The sequence below is a fragment of the Mustela nivalis genome (assembly GCF_964662115.1).
Source record: "Mustela nivalis genome assembly, chromosome: 2".
Taxonomy (NCBI): Eukaryota; Metazoa; Chordata; class Mammalia; order Carnivora; family Mustelidae; genus Mustela; species Mustela nivalis.
The window spans coordinates 37,858,845-37,881,445 of record NC_139021.1 but is presented as its reverse complement, the minus strand read 5'-3'; the positions used below and the strand labels follow the sequence as shown (position 1 = coordinate 37,881,445).

General features: G+C 46.3%; 1 protein-coding gene across 5 annotated transcripts in view; it reads left to right on the top strand.

Annotated features, from left to right (window-relative positions):
• Positions 1-11,368: 11,368 nt before the first annotated feature.
• Positions 11,369-22,601, top strand: part of MATN2 (matrilin 2) — a 135,753-nt gene continuing 124,520 nt past the window's right edge. For 4 of the 5 annotated variants that reach the window (XR_014309448.1, XR_014309449.1, XM_082722798.1 and 1 more), the window contains exon 1: positions 11,370-11,804. The gene's annotated coding sequence lies outside the window, so the exon portion shown is untranslated. Of the gene's footprint in view, positions 11,805-22,601 lie in introns of all 5 variants that reach the window. The other variant, XR_014309447.1, reaches the window with a different exon arrangement.

Genomic DNA, 22,601 nt, shown 5'->3' with positions numbered 1-22,601 from the left:
ACCAGTTACTGGCAGAGCCAGGGTTTAGATGCCAATTAAGGCCATGTGAGTGGGTGTTGGTATTTAAGACATCTAGAATCCCAGAATCCTGTATATGCCTCTCACTTCTTACTAACAACGGCTGACTTCCAGTTATTAAAATGAATGCATTCCAAGAAGGCAAACATGTCATGCAAAGCCATGTGAGCTCTGTAAACTTGGGGTGGACCTTTGTCTTGAGGTTTGCATTACGTAAGTAAAGCTGTCAGTTTCCTATTTAACTGGACTGGAAAGTGTTCTGCAAATACCACCTTTTAATTCTTACTATAAAGAATTGATTCAGGGGCGCCTGGGTGGCTCAGTGGGTTAAGACTCTGCCTTTGGCTCAGGTCGTGATCTCGGGGTTCTGGGATCAAGCCCCGCATTGGGCTCTTGGCACAGCAGGGAGCCTGCTTCCCCCTCCCTCTTCCCCTTTCTGCCTACTTATGATCTCTATCTGTCAAATAAATAAATAAAATCTTAAAAAAAAAAGTTTAGGGACGCCTGGGTGGCTCAGTTGGTTAAGCGGCTGCCTTTGGCTCAGGTCATGATCCCAGCGTCCTGGGGTCAAGTCCCATATTGGGCTCCTTGCTCAGCAGGAAGCCTGCTTCTCCTTCTGCCTCTGCCTGCCACTCTGTCTGCCTGTGCTCACTCTCTCTGACCACCTCCCCCCCAAAAAAAAATTTAAAAAATCTTTAAAAAAACAAAGAATTGATTCAGGCAGGAAGAAAGATCAGATATAGTGGACCTTTCAGAGCGGTTCATCGTTTTAAGTGAGCAATTGCTTTTGAGGAAATTAGACACCATTTAAAAACTGCACTGATTTATCTTTGTTGAGGAAAATAACATACTAAGGTTCCAGGAAGGGGCACCTGGGTGGCAGTCGGTCAAGTGTCTGATTCTTGGTTCCAGCTCAGGTGGTGGTCTCAGGGTCGTGAGTTGGAGCCCCAGGTCAGGCTCCACGCTCTGTGGAATCTGCCTGAGATTCTCTCCCTCACCCTCTGCACCCCCCCCTCCCACTTAAATACATCTGAGGAAAAAATAAAAAAAGATTTCCGGCATTCTAACTCAGACTAGTATGTGAGTGAGTAGAACGGGGTTGTAATTTTTGTACCATCTTGGGGTAATAGTTGGAGGCCTTGAGACTCACCTTCCTTCCCTGCCCCTGCCCCAGGAAGCTTGTGTCAACAAGCCTTTCCTGCTCGTCTAAGGAGAAGGAGACAGAATAGAGCAGTCCTTTCCCTTGGGGCTGTAGGCTTTCTTCTGTCTTACGGACTTCATGTGCTCTGTCTTCTGCATCCCTGAAAGCTATCTTCCTTAAGCAACTTCACAGTGAATCCAGGTATGATGCCGGCACCAGGAAACATTGTAAACTTGTGGGCGTTTAAAAAATAACGTAAGTCATGTATTGTAAGAAAAAAAAAAAAAAAGCGAACAATCTATCCTTCGGATCTCAACTTGAGAAACCCCCTTCTGGAAGCTTTTACGACCCACTAGTCTGGAAGTGATTCACTTTACAATCTTCCATAGCATATCCAGTGACCAGCCAATGCACGTCTTAACACTGATTCCTGTTGCTATTCTTCTTTTTTAAGGCCTAAATGAATCAGCCTCTTAAAAGATTTTGTTTATTTTAGGGAGAAAGCGAGAAAGAGCACATGTGCATGATCTGTGGGGGTGGGGAGGAGAGAGGCGGAGGAAGAGGGAGAAAATCTCAACAGAATCCACACTGAGGGACGCCTGGGTGGCTCAGTGGGTTCAAGCCTCTGCCTTTGGCTCAGGTCATGATCCCAGGGTCCTGGGATTGAGCCCCGCATCGGGCTCTCTGCTCAGCGGGGAGGCTGCTTCCCCTCCTGTCTGCCTGCTTCTGCCTACTTGTGATCTGTTAACTGAATAAATAAAATCTTTAAAAAAAAAAAATCCACACTGATCATGAAACCTGACAAGGGTCTCGATTCACAGACATGGAGAGTTGGCTGCTTAAAAGACTGAGCCACCCAGGCGTCCCTAATCTTGCTTTCCTTGTCCAGTTGGTAAGAAAACTCGAGTCTGTGTCTTTCTTCCTTAGGGTTCTGTCTTCACTGCCTGGTATTTGTCTGGCAAACGGAAGAATCTCACAAATAGTTACTAGAATAAGAATAAAATAAGCACACGAGAGAAATTAAAAACACCTGTAATACCACCCATGGGAATTAAAAAAATATATATTTTATGTATTTGACAGAGCAAGAGAGCACAAGCAGGGGGAGGGGCAGGCAGAAGGAGAGGGAGAAACAGGCTCCCTGATGAGCAAGGAACCTGGATCATGACCTGAGCTAAACGCAGACGCTTAACTGACTGAGCCACCCAGGTGCCTCCCAATCTCTTTTTTTAAAGATTGTATTTATTTGTGAGAGAGAGCAAGAGAGGGGAGAAGCAGAGAGAGGGACAAGCAGACTCTCTGCTGAGCACAGAGCCTGATGTGGGGCTCAATCCTAGGACCCCAAGATCACTACCTGAGCCAAAGTCAGACGCTTAACTGACTGAGGCATCCAGTGCTCCAATTGTGACAAATTCTGAAGAACAGCTCAGTGGGGCTCAGGCTCCACAGAGCTCTCTTCTCACAGAAGGGCCTGCTGGGAAAATATGTCATTCCTTCCTTTTTTTTAAGAGTTTATTTATCTATTTGACAGAGATCACAAGTAGGCAGAGGCAGGCAGAGAGAGAGAGAGGGAAGCAGGCTCCCCTCTGAGCAGAGAGCCCGTTGTGGGGCTTGATCCCAGGACGCTGGGACCATGAACTGAGCCAAAGGCAGAGGCTTTAACCCACTGAGCCACCCAGGCACCCCGAAAATATGTCATTCCTATTGACCATGCAAGGGAACAGAGAGGGTCCCTCTTCCAGAAAAGCCTACCAACACAGCAGCTGCAGTCGTGTGTAATTTGGGAAGTGGGCATCCTGACGTCTAGCTGTAAAAGCTGTAAAGGTGATGAGTTAAAAACGACACAATAATCGAAGGATTGATCTCTGAGGAAAGATTAAAGAGCAGCTAAAATGAGAGGCTAGCTAATGCTCTACTTCTGTTTGAAATCAAAAGAAAACAGCGTTCTTAGGTCGCGCTATTCTTGTGATCAGTTTCCTTTTACATGTGAGCTTAATTCAGTAGGGCTCTGAATGAAAAGGTAAATCGCTCCATGTGCCTCTCCCTCAGAACTTCTTTTCCCTTCCCAGTAGATCAGTGTATTGTTAAAGCACTCAGTGACCAAATATGAGACCCTACGGAACTCTGAGGCGTTGGGTGTACGTGGCAAAAACCCGAACAGCGGATGTGCCACTGAAGTACGGTTGATGTGTTCATCCACTTCCTGGGCGCTTGGGATTTAAACAAACCCCCTGGAAGGCTACTTGTGATAAAGCATGTTTGCCTTTCATCCTTTACAAGAATATCACAAGTCTTCTAGTAAAGGTGTGTGAGGGAGACCTGTGAGGAGGACCATAGTACACAAGTACGAAAGTCCCCACCAGCAGGCGAGTCCAGCAGTGGAAAGCAAGAGCCACAGAATAATCAGAAAAAAACAGGCGAGGAAGCTGAGGAATGGAGCAGGAAGCCATTCCTGCCTTCATGCGAGAGATGCGAGAGAGACATGGTTGCAGGAAAAAGAGCATTCAAAACAGGGTGTGCAAATGAAGAAGAGGAGCAGTCTGGTTCCAGAAGAAACCGAAATGTTTGCATGGAGATTCTCCAGAAGAAACCGAAATGTTTGCATGGAGATTCAGAATTGAAATGAGTCCTAAAAACTAAAACTTTATTAATATGTAACTCACATGCCATACAATTCACCAACCCAAAGGCTGCAACATAATGGTTAATATTATTCAGAGTTTTACAACCATCCCCACAATTTTTAAACATTTTCGTTACCCCCAAAAGAAACTCCATACCCACAAATGGTCACTCCCATCCCCACCCCCAGCCTTCCCAGCGCAAGGCAATTTATTTCTCTCTACGGGCTTTGCCTGTTCTGGACATAGAATCATACAACAAGTGGTCTTTGGTGACGGGCTCTTACCCTTGGCATGTTTTCCAGGTTTATTCATTTTGCAGCATATATCAGTCTCTCATTCCTTTAGACTGCAGATGACATTTCATTTTACTTATCCATCCATCACTTGGTGAACATGTGGGTTGTTTCCCCTTTTTGCCCATTATGGATTATTCTGCTATGAATATTTGTGTATAAGATTCTGTGTGGGTATATACCTAAGTAGAATGGACAGGTTATGTGATAACTGTATGTTTAACTTTCTAAAAAGCTGCCCAGATGTTTTCCACAGTGGCTGCCCCACTTTCTGTTCCCACAGGCAATGCACAAGGGTTCTAGTTTCTCCACAGCCTCAGCAACACTTGTTATTTCCAGTCTTTTTTCATGGACATTTGAGAAGAATGTGAATTCAGCCATTATGTCTTCACTTGGGTTTTCTGCTCATTTCTCTCTCTCTTCTCCTTCTGGGACCTCGATTATGTTATTCCACTCAACGTCATTCCACAGTTCCCTTAAATGATCTTCAGTTTTTCAAATTCTCTTCTTTTTGCTGCTCTGTTTGGGTGAGTTACACTGCCCTGTCTTCTAGATTGTGGATCCTTTCTTCATCCAGTCTGCTGTTTAATGCCTCTCATGTATTTTCAGTTCAGTTATTGTATTTTTCTGCCCTGTGACTTCTGTTCGGTATTTTCTCCTTGTTGAAGTTCTCATTGTTATTCCCACATTCTTCTCCCAGACGTGGTTAGCATCTTTGTGACCATTACTTTGAACTCTTTATCAGGTAAATTACTTATTTCTGCTTCATTAAGGTATTTTCCTGAAGTTTTATTATCTTGTTCTTTCATTTAGAACACATTTCTCTGTTTCCTCATTGTGCTTGACTCTCTGTGTTTGTTTTTGTGTATTGATGAAACAGTCACCTCTTCATCTTGAAGGCATGGTCTTGTCTAGGAGATGAAACTTGTTGTTGAACCTTGCCCTAGCTTTTGGTTGTCTCTTGAAACTTTGTGATTGTCTGAGCAGCCCGATTTATTCTTGATAGGTCCCAGTTGTTAAGAGAAAGCCAAGACCTGTAAGTGTTCCAGAGAAGGATCTCACTCAGCACCTCGTTTCAGGTTGACTGGAAGCTGTTCCTTCAGGTGGCAGCTTTTAAGGTTTGCAAATATAAGCAGACTTATGAGACCAGAATTGTTAATGCTGCTAGCCTCCGGACCAGGTGATCTGGAGGTGCTCCGTTGGTGACAGTTGCAAAAACTGGGGTTCCAGACAAGTGTATAAGCTGCTTGCTGGGTGGTACTGACAAGCTATAGTAAGGCCAAGTGAGAGTGTCCTCCCAACCTGCATTCCCTGAGAGCATTTCCAAAGCCTCTAGATGTGTGGTAAACCTGAAGCCTGGTCCGTGGGCGGATGTTCCAGGACAAGTAAATAGGCCTTTTTCACAGGAAGAATGGGGTGTGTTTCAGTCTCCTTTCTGTGCAGTGCCCTGGGGCAGTAGCCTGCCAAGAACTGTCTCTCTCATTGTTTCGTGGCAGGGCCATAGGACGGGGCTGGTGCCAGGCAGGGCAGGTGCTGGCCCGCAGGTTTTGGTAGAACCGCTTGCCAGACTTTTTTATTACAGTCATTTAAGTGGGTGTGAAGTGATGTCTTGTGGTTTTGATTTGAATTTCTCTAATGGTAAATTATGTTGAGCATCTTTTCACTCTCATATTAACCATCTGGATACCTTCTTTGCCATAATGTCTATTCAAAAACTTTGGCCATTTATAAATTGGACTGCATTTTTATTATTAAATTGTATGGTCCTTTATATAGTCTAGGTACAAATCTCTTATTGATCTATGGTTTGGAAAAGATCTTCCCCATTCTATGGGTTGTCTTTTCTTTATCGTGTCCACTGAAGCACAAAAGCTTTTAATTTTGATGAATTCCAATTTATCTATTTTTTTCTTTTCTCATTTATGCTTTTGAAGTCCTGTGATCAGTGACTATAACTCGCTGAGAGCTCAGATGATGGTTAGCGTTTTTTAGTAATAAAATCTTTTTAAATTAAGTTATGCACATTTTTTAGACATAATGCTTTTGCACACTTCATAGACTATAGTGTAGATTAGCAAGTCAGGAAACAATAGATGTTGGCGAGGATGCAGAGAAAGGGGAAGCCCCTTTCACTGTTGGTGGGAGACAAGCTGATGCGGCCACTCTGGAAAACAGTATGGAGGTTCCTCAAAAAGTTAAAAATAGAACTGTGACCCAGCAATTACACTACTAAGAATTTATCCAAAAGATTCAAATATAGTGATTGGAAGGGGCACATGAACACTGATGTTTATAGCAGTAGTGTCCACAATAGCCAAACTGTGCAAAGAGCCCAGATGTCCATTGACAGATGGATAAAGATATCCATCTTTAATGGATATAGATGATGTGGTATAAATATGCAATGGAATATTACTCAGCTATCAAAAGAATGAAATCTTGCCATTTGGAATCACGTGGATAGTCATAGAGGGTATCATGCTAAGCAAAATAAGTCACAGAAAGAAATATACCATATGATTTCACTCATATATGAAATTAAAGAAAACAGACGAGCATAGGGGAAGGGAAGGAAAATAAAATAGGACAAAAACAGAGAGGGAGGTAAATGATAAGAGACTCAACTATAGGGAACAAAGTGAGGGTCGCTGGAGGGGAGATGCATGGGAGATGGGGTAACTGGGTGATGGGCATTAACAAGGGCACTTGAAATAATGAGCACTGGCTGTTGCATGCAACTGGTGAATCTCTGAATTCTGCCCCTTAAACTAATAATACAGTATATGTTCATTAAATTGAATTTAAATAAACATTTTTATATATTTTTAAGAAGATTTTATTTATTTATTTGACAGAGAGATCACAAGTAGGCAGAGAGGCAGTCAGAGAGGAGGAAGCAGGCTCCCTGCTGAGCAGAGAGCCCGATATGGGACTTGATCCCAGGACCCTCAGATCATGACCTGAGCTGAAGGCAGAGGTTTAACCCACTGAGCCACTCAGGTATCCCTAAATAAACATTTTTAAAAATATAATTTGGGGGGCACCCCAGTGACTCAGTGGGTTAAAAAATATATAAAAATATTTTTATATGCACTGGGAAAGCAAAAAATTTGCTCGACTCCCTTTATTGTGCTACTTGCTTTACCGCAGCGATCTGGAATCACACTCACAGTATCTCTGAGTATGCCTGTAATTGATCTTCAGCAATGGTTCTGACGGTATTCTTCTGCCCGCATGCAAAGGCTGGCGCTAATGGTGAAGCAGTGCTAGGCAGGGCTCTCTCATTAGTCCTGCCCAGGGATGCTGAGCTGTCTTAGACATTTTGCTCTAACTGAAAGAAATTTTCAACTCTTTAAAACTTTGGTTATTCCATCCTCTTCTCAACCTCTTTCCCTTCTCATATAGTATACACGTAGCCAGTAATGTTCTGGCACTTTCTGTACTTGGGAATTGCTTTGTCCATTCTTGCTTTTAAATGAGTCAAGACATTTCCATTGCATCTTTTCAAAGACTGCTTTCCCAACAGAATTGGTCACTTTGTTTCACTACCTCTGATTTTTCCCCATCTTATGACTTATTGCAGCTCTCCCCGGTGCTTTGCATTATTCTTCCCACTGGACTCTGTAGTGTTTCCCCTTCTGTTGAACCCTAGTAATAACCACATCCCAGTTATTTTCTTCAGCAAGAGAGAACATGGAAAAGTCCTGACTTCTGATACTTTTGTTATTCTTTTTTTTTTTAAGATTTATTTATTTATTTGACAGTAGAAATCACAAGTAGGCAGAGAGGCAGGCAGAGACAGGAAGGGAAGCAGGCTCCCCGCGGAGCAGAGAACCCGATGCAGGGCTTGATTCCAGGACCCTGGGGTCATGACCTGAGCCGAAGGCAAAGGCTTAACCCACTGAGCCACCCAGGCACCCCTACTTTTGTTATTCTTGAGTCATTTTTGAGTTCTGTTAGCATCCTAGAGGATTCGGTAGGACAGACACACAGAGTCCTCGCCTGAGGATCTTGCAATCTGATTTCACACTGGACAACCAACGTAGACACTGGTTTATTAGTGGCATTGAGAGAAAGTAGTCAATTGAGTGTCATAGGAATGAGGCTATTGGCTTTTTTTTTTTTTTTCAGATTTTTATTTATTTGAGAGAGAGAGATAGCACACGAGTAGGGTAAGAGGGAGAAGCAGATTCCCTCTGAGCAAGGGGCCAGATATTGGGCTCCATGCTAGGACACTGGGATCATGACCTGAGCTGACGGCAGACACTAATGCTTAACCGACTCAGCAACCCAGGCGCCCCGAGGCTATTGGCTTCTAACAGCAGACTACTTTGTGCAATTCCTAGGTTTAAGGATGAAAGAAGTAGCGGAATGATGCTTCCATCCATAGCAAGTCCATATCCTCCACTCTAAAGGGGAAACTAGTCTCCAGGAAGATAGGCAGTATTTTAGCTGTGCCAATATCCAGGAAAACAAGTCAGATTTCCACTAGCTCTTGCCTATGCATTGAAACTCCCCACATCCTGCTATTATCTCTGGTTTTTGACAGAGAGACTCATCAATCTGATTTCACAAACATTATAAGGCTCTAAACTCCAGGTTCAGGCCATAGCAGCCCATTCCCCTCCACTGTGTGGCATAGGGCAATATCCAAAAACAAGCAGAAGGCCTGGTCCCTGCCCTCAGGAGCAAATGGCCCAAGTTCAAGATCACATATAAACATGTGAGTCCTCTTTAAAACATAAATTGTTTTCCTAAATAAAATTTTGACCGGCTATAGTGTTTTCCTGATCACTTTCATCTTGTCTTTCCAAGGTGGGGTAGTAGTTTTTTTTTTTATAGAAATCATTTCACCTGGGTCAGGAGTACCAACAGCTAGCCTGTCCTCAAGGAGGATCTTCTGGACATGGAACTGATTGTCTATGCTGATGGGATGCTCCAGAGGAAGCACTGCCTTGGGCTGGAGTACAAACCCAGCCACCGCCTCGCAATGCTCCTCTCTTAACTTCCAGTCCCAACCGACTGGCAGCTGGCCCAAATGGGAAGTGTCTCCTAGGTAAGACATCTTGCTCTTCTCCTTGATGTGGGTGGGGGGAGGGGTGGTGTGCCAACAGTTTACATGGAACTCAAACGTCATCAGTCACTGAGAAACACAGTGTAAGGGAGGAGAGACCGCAATTCTATATTTCTCCTCACCCATTTAGTACAAGGTTTATTTTAGGTTATGGGTCTGTGAACCAACCTGTCCGCTCTTTGGTTTCTGAACCCTTCCCATTTAATAGTCTCATTTCAGTCTGCCCTCTAGGAAGCAAAACAAAACAAAACAGAAACTCTTAATGTTTATAAGGAACAGATGAATTCCTACGTCAAAATTCTCTATGAGGTTAGTCATGATTATGAGCCCTGGGTCAAATGGTGTCCCCTTCACCCCAGTCCTTACGCCACCATAGACCACATGTGGAGATAGAGAGCTGAGGTTGGAACCTGGTAGAGCTACCAGGTATAATGAATCTGGATGGCTATCCATTCCAACTAACTCTTGAACTTTCAGATACTACATACCCTCATTCTTATCTGTGGGCATACGATTGCCTGCATGAGAACTGAAAATCTTAAACCCACACTTCTTCTGAATAAGATTCTCTGTACATTAAGCTGGTAGCAAGGCCTTTGGCAGAAAAGGTAAATCTGGGTTCTCCCCAAGAGCCTCTGGTGTTATCAACTTGCATTCACCTAGTGCCAGGAAGTGAAGGCACTATATTTCCCGACTTGTTATTTCAGGACACTGAGCTCACTTACGCTTCATTTTTTCTGGCAGACCTGAGGATCATTCCACAAGGTAGAACAACTCATTGACCTATTTGAATTGGCCCCAGGAGTGCTTCGTACAGAAATTTCCTATTCCGAAGAATTCTGACAGAATTCCCTGGAGAAAAACACCCATTTTAGTTGGCATATCCTAGAGTCCCTGGAATCAGTTACTTACTTAGAATTCCTTAAAATTTGGAAGCATTTCGAAATAGCCATTGTTTTCTTGGACATACTGGACATACTGGTGTCTTGGAATAAGGCGACGCATTTTATATGCAAGTTTCCAGAAACTGCAACTCAACTTCCCCAGCTCCTAAGGGATTTTCACTGGCCCAGACTCAGGAAGAATTTTCTTCTGTGGGATCCAAGACCTCAGAGACCAAACATTTCCTGAAGACTTTCCTCTGCTTTCTGACTTCTACCTACCTCCTCCCAGAGACAAAGAAAGAAACCATTTCTGACCTGCGCAGGCAGTCAAGAGTGCCCCGGGGGCCTAAGGTACAGGTTAGGGGAACAAAGGAACATGAATCCAAGAGTCTCTCTCTGCAATATGGCACGACGAAGTTGCCTGGTGGTTTGAGTATGTTAACCTGTCGCTTTATGACTGGAATTTTTACTCCCCGCTCCTGGAGCTTTTCTAAGGAATTGATTTTGTATATGGTGCTCATTTATATTCCAGAAACCAACTCGATCATAAAATAGAAGGGATGGTTAGGAATAAAGGCAGCCAAGAGCACTTAAATTATCAGACTCTGGCACCTCCAAAGGTTTTGAAATTCATTAGTTCTGCTGCCTCTCCCCCATAGCTTGTTAAAACCTGACCTGGGTGTGTTGGGTTAGTGGTTTGGGGATAGAATTTTGGAGCCATCCTTAGGAGATGTGCTGGCCTGGTGTACATTGCCCCCTCATGGGGCTGGTCAGGAGACGTATGTGGAGTGTGGAGCGGCACACCAAGCCCTTTCCATGCCGGGGTCCCCTCCTGTCATCTGCATCCCTCCGAAGTTCTGCGGGGACCTCTAAGGTCATGTACTCCCACCTTATAAAGTTGGAAATATCTTCCCGCATAATTACAAAAAGTCTTGTCTGAACTAGATTTTCTCTGCTCCTTCAGAGTAGGAACTTTGTTTCCTCTCTGTCCTGGCATCCTTACTCCCCGCTACCCCACCCCAGCCTGGTCTGGTCCCCGGCCAGTGGACGTTCTGTGAATAAGAACTGGCACTGGTGGGATGTTCTGGGCACTGCCAAGACAGGTCCTGGCACTTGTCACCAGTTATCCCCATTCTCACCACTTTTTCTTCATCACCATCATCGATGGATGCCTCCTGCAGATCGTGACCCCAAGTTCAGGACACAGTACCCCTGCAATGCCCCCCTTGCCTCAGGAGATGCTGTCCCTCCACACCACCCCGCCAAGTCCCCCAGAGCCTCTGTTGTTCAGAGTCTGCGGTCCGGACCCCTGGAGTCCGCAGCCCGCCTGGGCTGGCGGAGGGGGCCGAGTGGAGCGGGGTGGCAGCAGGCAGGACGCACGGCCAGGGTGCCCGGCTCCCCCGCTGCCCGCAGGGTGGGGCCGCAGTGGCCGCCGCTCCCTTCCCGCGCCTTCCCCATCCCCGAAGACGACACCCCTCCTTCCGCCCGGCCCGCTCCCCACCCTCGCCGCGGCGCCGCCTCCCCGCCGCCCTCCCGCGCTGGCCCCGAGCCTCGCAGGCAGCCAGCGAGCGAGGGGAGCGCTCTGGGATGGGACTTGGAGGAAGCGGCGAAAGAGGAGACAGCGGCCGAGGCTCGGGCTTCTTCCGCGGCTCCCGCGAGCGACCCCCGAGGAGAACGGCGCCTCCCCGAGCGGCGAGGAGGTCGGCGACGAAGACCCGGGTGGTTGCGCCCGTCTCGCTGCTCAGGCGCCCGCGGCGGCGGCGGCTGCAGGTGAGCGGGGCGCGCTTTCCCCGGGGATCTCCGCGCGGCCCCGCCGCCCCGAGGCGCGGACAGACCGGCCGACCGCCTGACAGACCGACATCCAGACCCGCAGAGCGCGGGCGGACGGGCGCACGCGGGCGCTGCCCCAGGCCTGCCTGCCCGCCTAGCCCCGGCCCCTGCCTGCGGCTTGGCGCGGCCCCTCCGGCCGGGCGCCCCCTCCGCCCGGGGGCTTGTGGCTCCCGACCCTGCTGGGCGCGCGCGAGCGGCGGGCGGCGCTGCCCGGACCCCCCAGGCGGGGAGAAGACTGGCCACTCTGGCCGGGCGAGCGGGGCGCGCTCCCTGCCCCGGGCGCACCCGCAGTGCCCCGTGGGGGCGCTGTGCCCCGCAGCGCGCGTTCCGGACCTGGGCTCCCACGGCCGCGGGGACGGGGAGGCTGAGACTTGTTGAGCGGGCATCCAGTGAGATTTCTTTCTCACTGGCAGGCCAGATCGAATCGGATTCCTCCCCTCGGTCGGCTGGTATTTTCATGCCCTGTTATCTGGATTTTGTTCTTGGTCCTCCCTTGTCTCTCCATGTGGAGAAGGGAGGAAAAAGCGGAGGGCATTTTGTGGTAGTTGCTAGAAACCCCGGACAGTTTGGGGAGGAGACAAGGTGGCCAGGACTGGAGAGAGAGCAGCTTCTCGGGAACAGACACCGCCCCCCTCCCCCCGGACTAACCCAACTGACCGAGTTCCAAATTGTCATGAATCAGGGGGCCAGGAAGCATCTCCACCAAGTGCATTGAATGGGCCTTCCAGGAGAGGGGAGGCTGTAGGGGTCGGTGGTCAAGGTCATAGAATCTGGGATTAGCCTGCCTAGGTCCAAACCCTGGCTGGGAAGCTCACAGGTTGGTAACCTTGGAGTAATCCAACTACTCTATGCCTCAGTTTCTTCATCTGTGTAGTGGAGATGTTAAAATACCTTCAGGGCAGGATTAAATCCTCACCTTCAGGGTGAGGATTAAGGTCCTTAGAACAGTTCTAGACGTGTCCTAAAGCTAGGTAGTGAGTTCTATTACCTCTGTTTCCAGAAAAAGCAAGGAGTTTTTTTTTTTTTTTTTAAAGATTTATTTATTTATTTATTTGACAGAGAGAAATCACAAGTAGATGGAGAGGCAGGCAGAGAGAGAGAGAGCCCGATGCGGGACTCGATCCCAGGACTCTGAGATCATGACCTGAGCCGAAGGCAGCGGCTTAACCCACTGAGCCACCCAGGCGCCCAGGCAAGGAGTTCTTATGAGCAGTCACCTCCTCCCCAACTCAGGAATATAGCCTCTCCGCAGATACATGACGGGGCAGATAATCCACACGTGGTTGACTGGGGTTTTCCAGTCCGAAGACCACTCCTCCACAGCTCTCCCTTCCTGCTTTCTAAGGGACAGCTTCATAAAACCATGTCAAGATACCACAGTGGGTTTATTGTCAGTGGACTGGAAAGCTTCCTCTTAGCCCCTGAAGCTTGGTGCCTTGGAATCCACTTACGAGGGGCACCCGGGTGGCTCAGTCAGTTAAATCCTGCCTTCCGTTCAGGTCCTGGGTTCGAGCCCCGCATCAGGCTCAGGGGGAAGCCTGGTTCTCCCTCTCCCTCTGGCTGCTGCTCTGCCTACTTGTGCTCTTCTCTTTCTGTGTGTGTCAAATAATACGACCTTTAAAAAAAAAAAAAGAAGAAGAAGAAGAGGAGAATCCACTTAAGAATGCAGAGATCTATGGCTTTTCACTGCTTGTCCATACTTTTATTCTTGCCAGAATTCCACCTTAGGCCTCCCAGTTGCCAGGATTCTCTCTCTCTCTCTCTTTTTTAAAAATAAATCAGGGCTCCAGAGTTCCTTGCTCCTAGCATCCAGACCCAGGCAAACGGGAGCCAGTGTGGCCTGGGTTCGCTCACTGGAGATGCCGTAGCAGAGTTCAGCCCTGTTGGGTCTCCCTCCTCTTAGTCATGCCCTAAGCTCTCAACAGCAAGCACCAGGTATCTCTGTTCCGCAAGAAGTAGTTGTGATGAGGCCCAAGATTTAAAGAAAAGGAAAACAGATGATTGCTTTTTGAAAGATAGCAAAGAAATAAGAGGGTCTTTGGAGATTCTAGAAAGGGATCCCACAATTTTCCTGGAAAGAGCTCTGACGGGTGCCTAAAAGAAGGCCAGGAGTAAGGCCGGGGTGCGGCTGGTAAGGGGAGTAGAAACAGGCTCAGGTCTCAGGAAAAGCAGGCCATAGGGTGTGATGGGTGCCAACGCTGGCGGGCACCAGGTGGTGGGTGTGAAGCCGGGCATGCAGTGACAGAAGACATGCTAAGACTCAGGGGTGAGTGGTGGAGTTCAAGATCAGTCATGTGGGTCAGAGTCTCTAGCGCTTTCCCCCAGGACCTCCAGCCCTCTGGTCTGTGGCACCGTGTTCAAGAGAACGCTTTCCTGGGACTCCCTGTCTTTAGGGACGCTCAGGAGGGCTGCCCTATTTCACACACCTGTGAGGTAGCTCGGGAGGGTCGTGGGAGGAAGGAGGAGGGAGGCTGAAGTACTAAGGAGCATGGAGCATGTCGTCACTGTTGCTAGTAAATAGCGCCAGAGAGGCCCTTCCAAGGGACCAGTTGCCACTTGGAGCTCCAGACTGTGAGGTCATCTTTGAACCCTGCCATGTGGCTTGGCAGACGGCCGTTATTGCCTTACCTGGCAGGACCCTGAAAGGGACTCAGAGAGAAAGGCAGGGCTGGGCTGGATTCCAGAGGCTTGGGCCGTTGTCAGAAGTTGGCGGCAGTGATGATGTCAGTGGTGAGGGGTAGCACGGGCACAGCCCAGAACGCACATTGATCTGGGCACCTGAGGGCCAGATTTGGGGACTTTGGAAGCCATAATTAGGGATACAGCAGGATTACTTTTCATGACTGTGTAACCAGCATTCTGATGAATCAGTAGAACCAGCACCCCAAACTCCCCTCATGCCTCCTTCTGCACACAGACACCAGAGTGTAACCACTACCCTGATTCCTGTGATGGAAGATTAGCTTTGCCCACTTTGAATTTTATTTTGTTCAGTATTTTGTTTGTAAATTCATGACGTTAATGCATAAAGTGGTAATTCGTTCTTTTCTCTTGCTGTATAATATCCCATGTATGACTTTACCTCAGTGTATCTGTTCTTCTGTTAAGGAGCATTTGGGTTCTTTCCATTCACAGTTCATTTTGAAAGGGGGTGACCACCTACCCATGTGTCTGTTGTTACAAACTCCATCCAACCAGCAGAGAGTAAGAAACATTGTATGAGGTTATGCGGTTGAAGGGTTAATGAGAGAGAGAGAGAGAGAGAGTGTGTGTGTGTGTGTGTGTTGGTGGGGTAGGTGGGGGGACTTGCAGAGGTCAGCATTATAACCCAGGGCCAGATAACATGGCTTTGAATGCTAAACTAAGGACTCCAGATTTTATCCTATAGGCATGTGGAAGTTGGAAGCTACGGGCTGTTTTTGGGCCGGAACATGATAAGCATAATAGTGTTTTGGGGAGATTGAATTCAGCACTGGTGCTAAATGGATTCACTAGGTGAGACTTGGAAATAGTCTATTAATTAGGACTGATGTTCCATTCCAACTTACAGAAAAAACTGAAATAATGGCAGCTTAGAGAAAGAAGTTTATTTCTGTCTTGCATTCTAGAAGCCTGGAGGCGGTGAGTCCAAAGTGTGAGTGGGGTCAGGGACCAATACTCCTGTGCCTCGCTTTGTCACAGAGCGTGGCTTCCATGTCTGTCGTGGGTCATGGTTCAATATGACTGCTGGGCATCCAGCCAGGATGTTCTCATTCCAGCCAGCAGGAAGGCAAAAAGCAAGGAGGTCAATCCCACATCCCTCCTTTAGGACACTTTCCAGAAGTTGTACATACCATGACTGTGGTCATCCACTGGCCAGCATGTAGTCACGCTGGCAAGAAGGGAGAACTGGGAGCCATGGTCTTTACTCCAGCCCATCACATATCCAGCTCAAAAGTGGGGGTATTACCAAAGAAGGAGAGGTAGGAAGATATTGGGGGATAACCACCAGTGGTCTCTCTGATGGGAATAAGGTCTAGGGCTGTGACTTCGGTATGGATGGAAAGGGAAGAGACATGAGTGAGAAGACATCAGTGAGGGGAAAAAAAATGGCAGGACTTGGTGCTTAAGTGCATGGAAGGGAAAATAAGATATGGAAGGAATGACCATATATACTAAAATATGAGGGAAGGCCCCCCCCCCCCGCCAAAATTACTCCTTAGGAAAGAGGAAATTGCCCTTTGAGTCCTTGCAAAGTCTCTCAAAGTACAGGGAATCTAGAAAATATTTTAAGCAAAGTGCTGTTTGGGGAAGACACACTAGTTCAAAATGTTCTCATGTGCTAGCTTTGTATACATCTAGATACACACCGAAACATAAGCAAATTGACGCAAAAGTAAACAAATTGACACAGATTTTGTAATTATGCTCGAGGGCACAATTTCCCAGTAGCAAGGATTGGGTGACGCTGGATACAATCCTTTAAAGAACACCATGAGGGAGCAAGTGGTGGAGATATGGTGTCTTCTTATTACGTGGCCCGAGATAAAATGTCCAAGGACAGCATCATATACAGGTCTGGAAAGTTCTGTAGCTCAGATAACTTAGACACAGGTGGCGAGGTTGGAAGACTCAAAACATATCTTCACTGTTGACAAAATAGTGATGTTCGAAAGGCAAGCATTTTTAAACATTGTTTTATGGAACATTTTTAAGGAGAAAAGCCTTAATTCTAAAGTGATATATTATTTTGTAATTTAAAGCATTTTGAATAGGCATTTGTGACTACGTTGATGCATTATTTATTGTGACTCGATAGCTGATATTTTGTCTATATCCTTTTAAAATTATGTATTTAACTTGGCCAAGAAATTTGAGGGAGGGGGTCCTCCTGTCACAGGAGATAGCCATTGGGGTCACCTGTATTTAGACAAATATCCTATGTAGAGAAAGACATGAGCTGAGACTTTGGCAGTCGTCAGTTGTAGAACTGGGCCCGTTTGATTCAACATTTATTGATCTTTTGCTGTTCAATAAGTGCTTTTGTTCAACATTTGTCTATTTTCTAAGGACTTATTTATTAAATTCCGCCCCCAGCATGTGGGTGATACAGCAATGACCAGGTACGGTCAGCTCACATACAAGGCAGGGAGACAGATCTGGTAGCAAGAAAAAGACACCGAGGGCTAGGGCGGACAACCAACCCATTCTTCGGGTCTCACAGAGACATCAATCCTTCTTTGGAAAATTGGAGAACATTTTAGAGAGTGGGTAACACGATGAGCTGAGCCTTGAGGAATGAACGCAGTTTTGGTTAAAGTAGGGCTCCCAGGCCAAGGGGGCCAGCGTGGAGGGAGGCACCAGCTATGACACGAATCTGAGTTCCTCCAGCTGGGGAGATGGCAGGGATAGAAGGTTGGCTTTGTCCCTTAGCTAGCTCTCAGGGCTGGGAGAGTGTCTTGGAGAGTAGCATAAAATTGGGAACTCGTCCACTTCGCAGAAGGATTGTAGGGATCCAGTGAGCTGATAATACCCAAAATGCCCAAGGTCACTCCCCAGCACATAGTAGGCACTTAAAAAATAGTAACAGCTTACCCGCCCCCCCCCCCCCGCGTTCTCTTCCTTTCCAGAGACAGAGTTTACCACCTTGTAGAAAGTCATGCCCAGCCTTCTTTAGATCGCAGGACTGTGCTGGCCTGTGGTTTGGCTTGAGAAACAGGGCTCTCACGCCACGCCTCTCGTTTTACAGCTGACTAAAACCCAGAGAGAGAAGTCATTGTACTGAGATCCCGCAGGGTGTTCTAACAGGCCGGGCCTCTCCTCTCAAGGCCCACAGCACATCCTGATGGCTCTGCTGCGATTCTACTCGCCGGACAGTTTATTTGGAATGGGGACATGTAGAAGAACCCAAGGCTACGAGGGTCAGAGCAGTCTCCTCTCCCTTTTCCCCCACCCCCTTGTTAAAGCTTAATGAAAAGACTCGTCCCATGGAGAGGAGAAACACAGTTAAAACAAAAGTCAAAGCTGTTGTATTTTTTTTTTTTTAAAGATTTTATTTATTTATTTGTAAGAGAGTGAGAGCGAGCACAGGCAGACAGAGTGGAAGGCAGAGTCAGAGGGAGAAGCAGGCTCCCTGCGGAGCAAGGAGCCCGATGTGGGACTCGATCCCAGGACGCTGGGATCATGACCTGAGCCGAAGGCAGCTGCTTAACCAACTGAGCCACCCAGGCGTCCCAAAGCTGTTGTATTTTTTAAAAAATATTCTTTCCGTGCCCCTAAATGCTTCATGGAATCTGTTCAGATTGAATTAACCTCTGTTTCCCAGCACAACCATCCTCCTATGCCCATACATGAAAAGACCCGTTTCTCAAGCTTCAGCCTATTTCCCAGCTTGAACTGGTGCCCGTCCTTCAATGCTCTCAGCTCTAAGTGCCCAGCTGAGCAACATTATGAATAAGGGTTCCATGCCCTGACTTCTTTTCTCTTGTTTCACTGTCACTTCATTTATTTTTAAAAGATTTTATTTATGGGGGCGCCTGGGTGGCTCAGTGGGTTAAGCCGCTGCCTTCGGCTTGGGTCATGATCTCAGGGTCCTGGGATCGAGTCCCGCATCAGGCTCTCTGCTCCACAGGGAGCCTGCTTCCTCCTCTCTGTCTCTCTCCTTGCCTCTCTGTCCACTTGTGATCTCTGTTAAATAAATAAAATCTTAAAAAAAAAAAAGATTTTATTTATTTATTTATTTGACAGACAGAGATCACTAGTAGTAGTAGGCAGAGAGGCAGGCAGAGAGAGAGAGAGGAGGAAGCAGGCTCCCTGCTGAGCAGAGAGCCCAATGCAGGGCTCGATCCCAGGACCCTGAGATCATGACCTGAGCCGAAGGCAGAGGCTTAACCCACTGAGCCACCCAGGCGCCCCATCACTTGATTTTTTTAAAAAGGTCTATCTTGTCTATATTAATATTGTCCTACTGGCTTTATGTGGGCGTGTGTACAATATTCTTTCCCACATCCCTTTAGTTTCTTTTAAACAGCATTTTTGAAGTATAACTTACATACCGATAAATTTCATCATTTTTAGGGGACAGTTGAGGAGTTCTGACAAATCCATACATCTATGTTTCCTCCACCATAATCATGATATAAACACTTAATTCCCCCCCCCCCCCAATTTCCCTCATGTCCCTTTGTAGCTGATCTCTTCCGACACACAGGACCCTGGAACCACGGATCTGCTTTCTGTCCTGTAGTGTTGCTTTTTATTGAATGTCACATGGACAGAATCATTCCAAATGTGATCTGTTGTGTCTGGCTGCTTGCACTCAGTATAATTATTTTAAAATCCAACCGTTAGTTGCCAAGTAGCATTCCATTGTACGGAGGTACCGCAGTTAATTAATCCGCTCATCGATACGTGGACGTTTGGGTGGTATCCTGTTTTTAGTTTTTATAAATAAAGCTTCTAGGACCATCTGAGTATAAGTCTTTATAAATAAAGCTTCTAGGACCATCTGAGTATAAGTCTTTGTGTGGATGAATTTTTGTATCTTTTGGGTGAATTCCGAGGAGCGAGGTTGCTCGTAGCAAGAGGAAACATCTCAGTCTCGCCAGGAACGAGGAGTTTATCAGGATGCAGGACGTCTGGTGCTAAAACATGGGCGGTTCTGGGTAAACTAGGACAGTAGGTCACCTGTGCTGGTGTGAATATTTCACATATTTTCAGATGGGTTTTTTGTCTTCTTTTTATTGGGTTTATAAGAGTTTATACAGTCAGATATAAATAACAGATCAGAAATGTTGGGCAAATCTTTTTGACCAGCTTGTGACTGGCCATGCCACTGCAGTTTGAAAAAGAAACGTTTTAAATACTTTCAGATACTAGTGTTATTTTTAAGTTATATATTTGTATGTCATCGTTCTATTATACTGGTCATAAATAAATAAGCATAAATGTTAATTTCATGTGTGTTAAATGGCTTAATATGACAAAACGACCATTGTGTACTTTATATTAATTGGTTTGATTGCATAATGATAAGAACAACAAGTAGTTACTGAGCACTTACTATGTGCCATTCACTGTTCTATGTGCTTTATATATATAGATTGATTTAATCCATACAACAACCAGGTCTATTTCTTATCCCCACTTTAAAGATGCAGAGACTGGGCGCCAGGGTGGCTCAGTGGGTTAAGCCTCTGCCTTCGGCTCAGGGCATGATCTCAGGGTCCTGGGGTCAAGGCCCGCATTGGGCTCTCTGCTTGGCAGGGAGCCTGCTTCCTCCTCTCTCTCTCTGCCTGCCTCTCTGCCTACTTGTGATCTCTCTCTGTCAAATAAATAAATTAAAAAAAAAAAAAAGATGAGGAGACTGAAGCACAAAGAAGATAAGAGTAACCTGTTTGGTGTTCGATACCTAGAAGTGCTTAGTTCTGTGTTTTCTTTTTTTAAGTAAGTTCCACGCCCAACACGGGGCTTGAACTCACCACCCCGAGATCAAGGGTCTCAGGCTCTAGTAGTGACTGAGCCAGCCAGGGGCCCCAAGCTCTGTTTATTTTTCATTCCCTACCCTTCCCCTATCCTTAGTGCCTTCTGGTTAGTGATGGTGATCTCAAAATACAAATACCTCTTGAAATCAGCAGGAACCCCAACCACATGAAATTGTTTTTGGAAAATGCTAATCACCCACCACATCATGTTCCAAATGTTTGGATTTAAATGCAAATATGTCAGGTTGGAAGTGGGCCTAGAGAACATGTTGTATACGTTTGAAAATAAATAAAGGGGGCCTTGGTATTTCTCAGTTTGGAGGAGGGAGAAAGCAGTAAAGTAATAAATCACATATAAATGACATAACACACTTATAAAGTCACATAAAATGTGATGAATACCCAGGAAACTGGAAAGTAAATAGTAGGTTTAAGACTAGAGAAAGAGGCACAATCTTCTAAGTGTTCCTTTTCTTGGAAAGAATCTCACAGTTAAAGCTATGAAAAGGGGCCAATCTAATTAGTGAAGAATTTAATCTGTTTAAAAAGCTGGGGGCTGTAGTTCTCAGGAATGAGCCCGTATGCCCCTGAGCCTCACGGCTTTATTAGCTGCATAACCTTAGGTAAATCACCTACCTTCTCTGAGTCACTGCTAGAATTAAATGATTTAATACACTTAAATTAAGCATTTGGCCCAGTGCCTGGCACATAGTAAGTGCTGTACAACCACTTGCTGTTTTTATTTATTTTTTTTAAAGATTTTTTGTATTTATTTGAGAGAGAGAGAGAGCAAGAGAGAGAGAGAGAGCACACGCAGGGGGAGTGGGAGAGGGAGAATGAGTCTCCTTGCAGAGTGGGGAGCCTGATGCTGGGCTAGATCCCAGGACCCCATGATCATGACCTGAGCCGAAGGCAGATACCCCGCCGACTGAACAACTCAAGACACCCCCAAACATTTGCTATATTTTTTAAAAATACAGTATTTCCTCCTTTTTTTTTTTTTTAAGATTTTATTTATTTATTTGACAGACAGAGGTCACAAGTAGGCAGAGAGGCGGGCAGAGAGAGGAGGAAGCAGGCTCCCTGCTGAGCAGAGAGCCCAATGCAGGGCTCGATCCCAGGACCCTGAGATCATGACCTGAGCCGAAGGCAGAGGCTTTAACCCACTGAGCCACCCAGGTACCCCCATTTGCTATTTTTAATATAATTTTAATGCATAGGGGAAAAGTGACTTAGCTGTACATAGCAAGTGTGCAAAACTGTGGACTTTGAAGGTTGACAGCCTGGGTTTATCGCCAGGTCAACTCCTAAAAGCAATCTGCTGAACAAACTATTCACTTATTACCGAGGTGGGTTTTTGTTTTTGTTTTTGTTTTTAAGTTTTGGGAAATGGTCTTTGGCCTGGCCCTGCCTTGTTCCTGCCTCTGACAGCGAAACAGCCATGCCCTTTTGTGAATTGTCTTCTGCGCATTTTACCAGCAGCTCATTGGGTTTTCTGCTAATCACTGACTTGGTAAATTGGCCTGCTTACCCTAGGTTTGAATCCCTGCTTTGCTACTTACTTTAGCTGTTTGACCTTGATCAAGTGATTGAGCTAGCTGCTCTGAGCCTCTGTTTCCTCATCTCTAAAAAGCAGAGGTAATCATTCTGATTTCTGCAAGTTAGGCACGAGGATAAAATGAAGTCAGTTGGGTGAAATTGCCAAGCACGAGATAAGAACTCAGTAAAGATTTTATATGCATGTGATGTTACTTAAATGTTGTTCCACCTTAAGTCTTCCCTCCTCCCCACCTAATTTATGTAAATTAATAAATTGCAAAGACACTCGTCACATGCGTAGAAAGTGGGAAATTTAAACCTAGTCTCAGGACATTGCCTTCTTCATGAGGTTTTGCCAAGCAGGACAGTCTTTTCTTTTAGAATTTATTTATTTACCTGAGAGAGAGAAAGAGTGCAAGCAGGGGGTGGTGGTGGCTAGTAGATGGGGGGCAGGGGCAGAGGGAGAGAGAAGAATCTCAAGCAGGCTCCATGCTCAGCATGGAGCCTGACATGGGGCTCGGTCTCACGATGATGAGATCATGACCTGAGCCAAAATCAAGAGTCAAGGTACTTAACTCACTGAGCCACCCAAGTGCCCCCAGACAGAATAGTCTTGATGTCACTCACCATGTGGCCAAGTTCCTTTCTCGTCCCATGTGAAGCGTTGAGACTGGCTATCCTGGAAAGACCTGGTTCTGACCCTGTCACTTCCCTGCTTAGAATCCTTCTGAGCCTC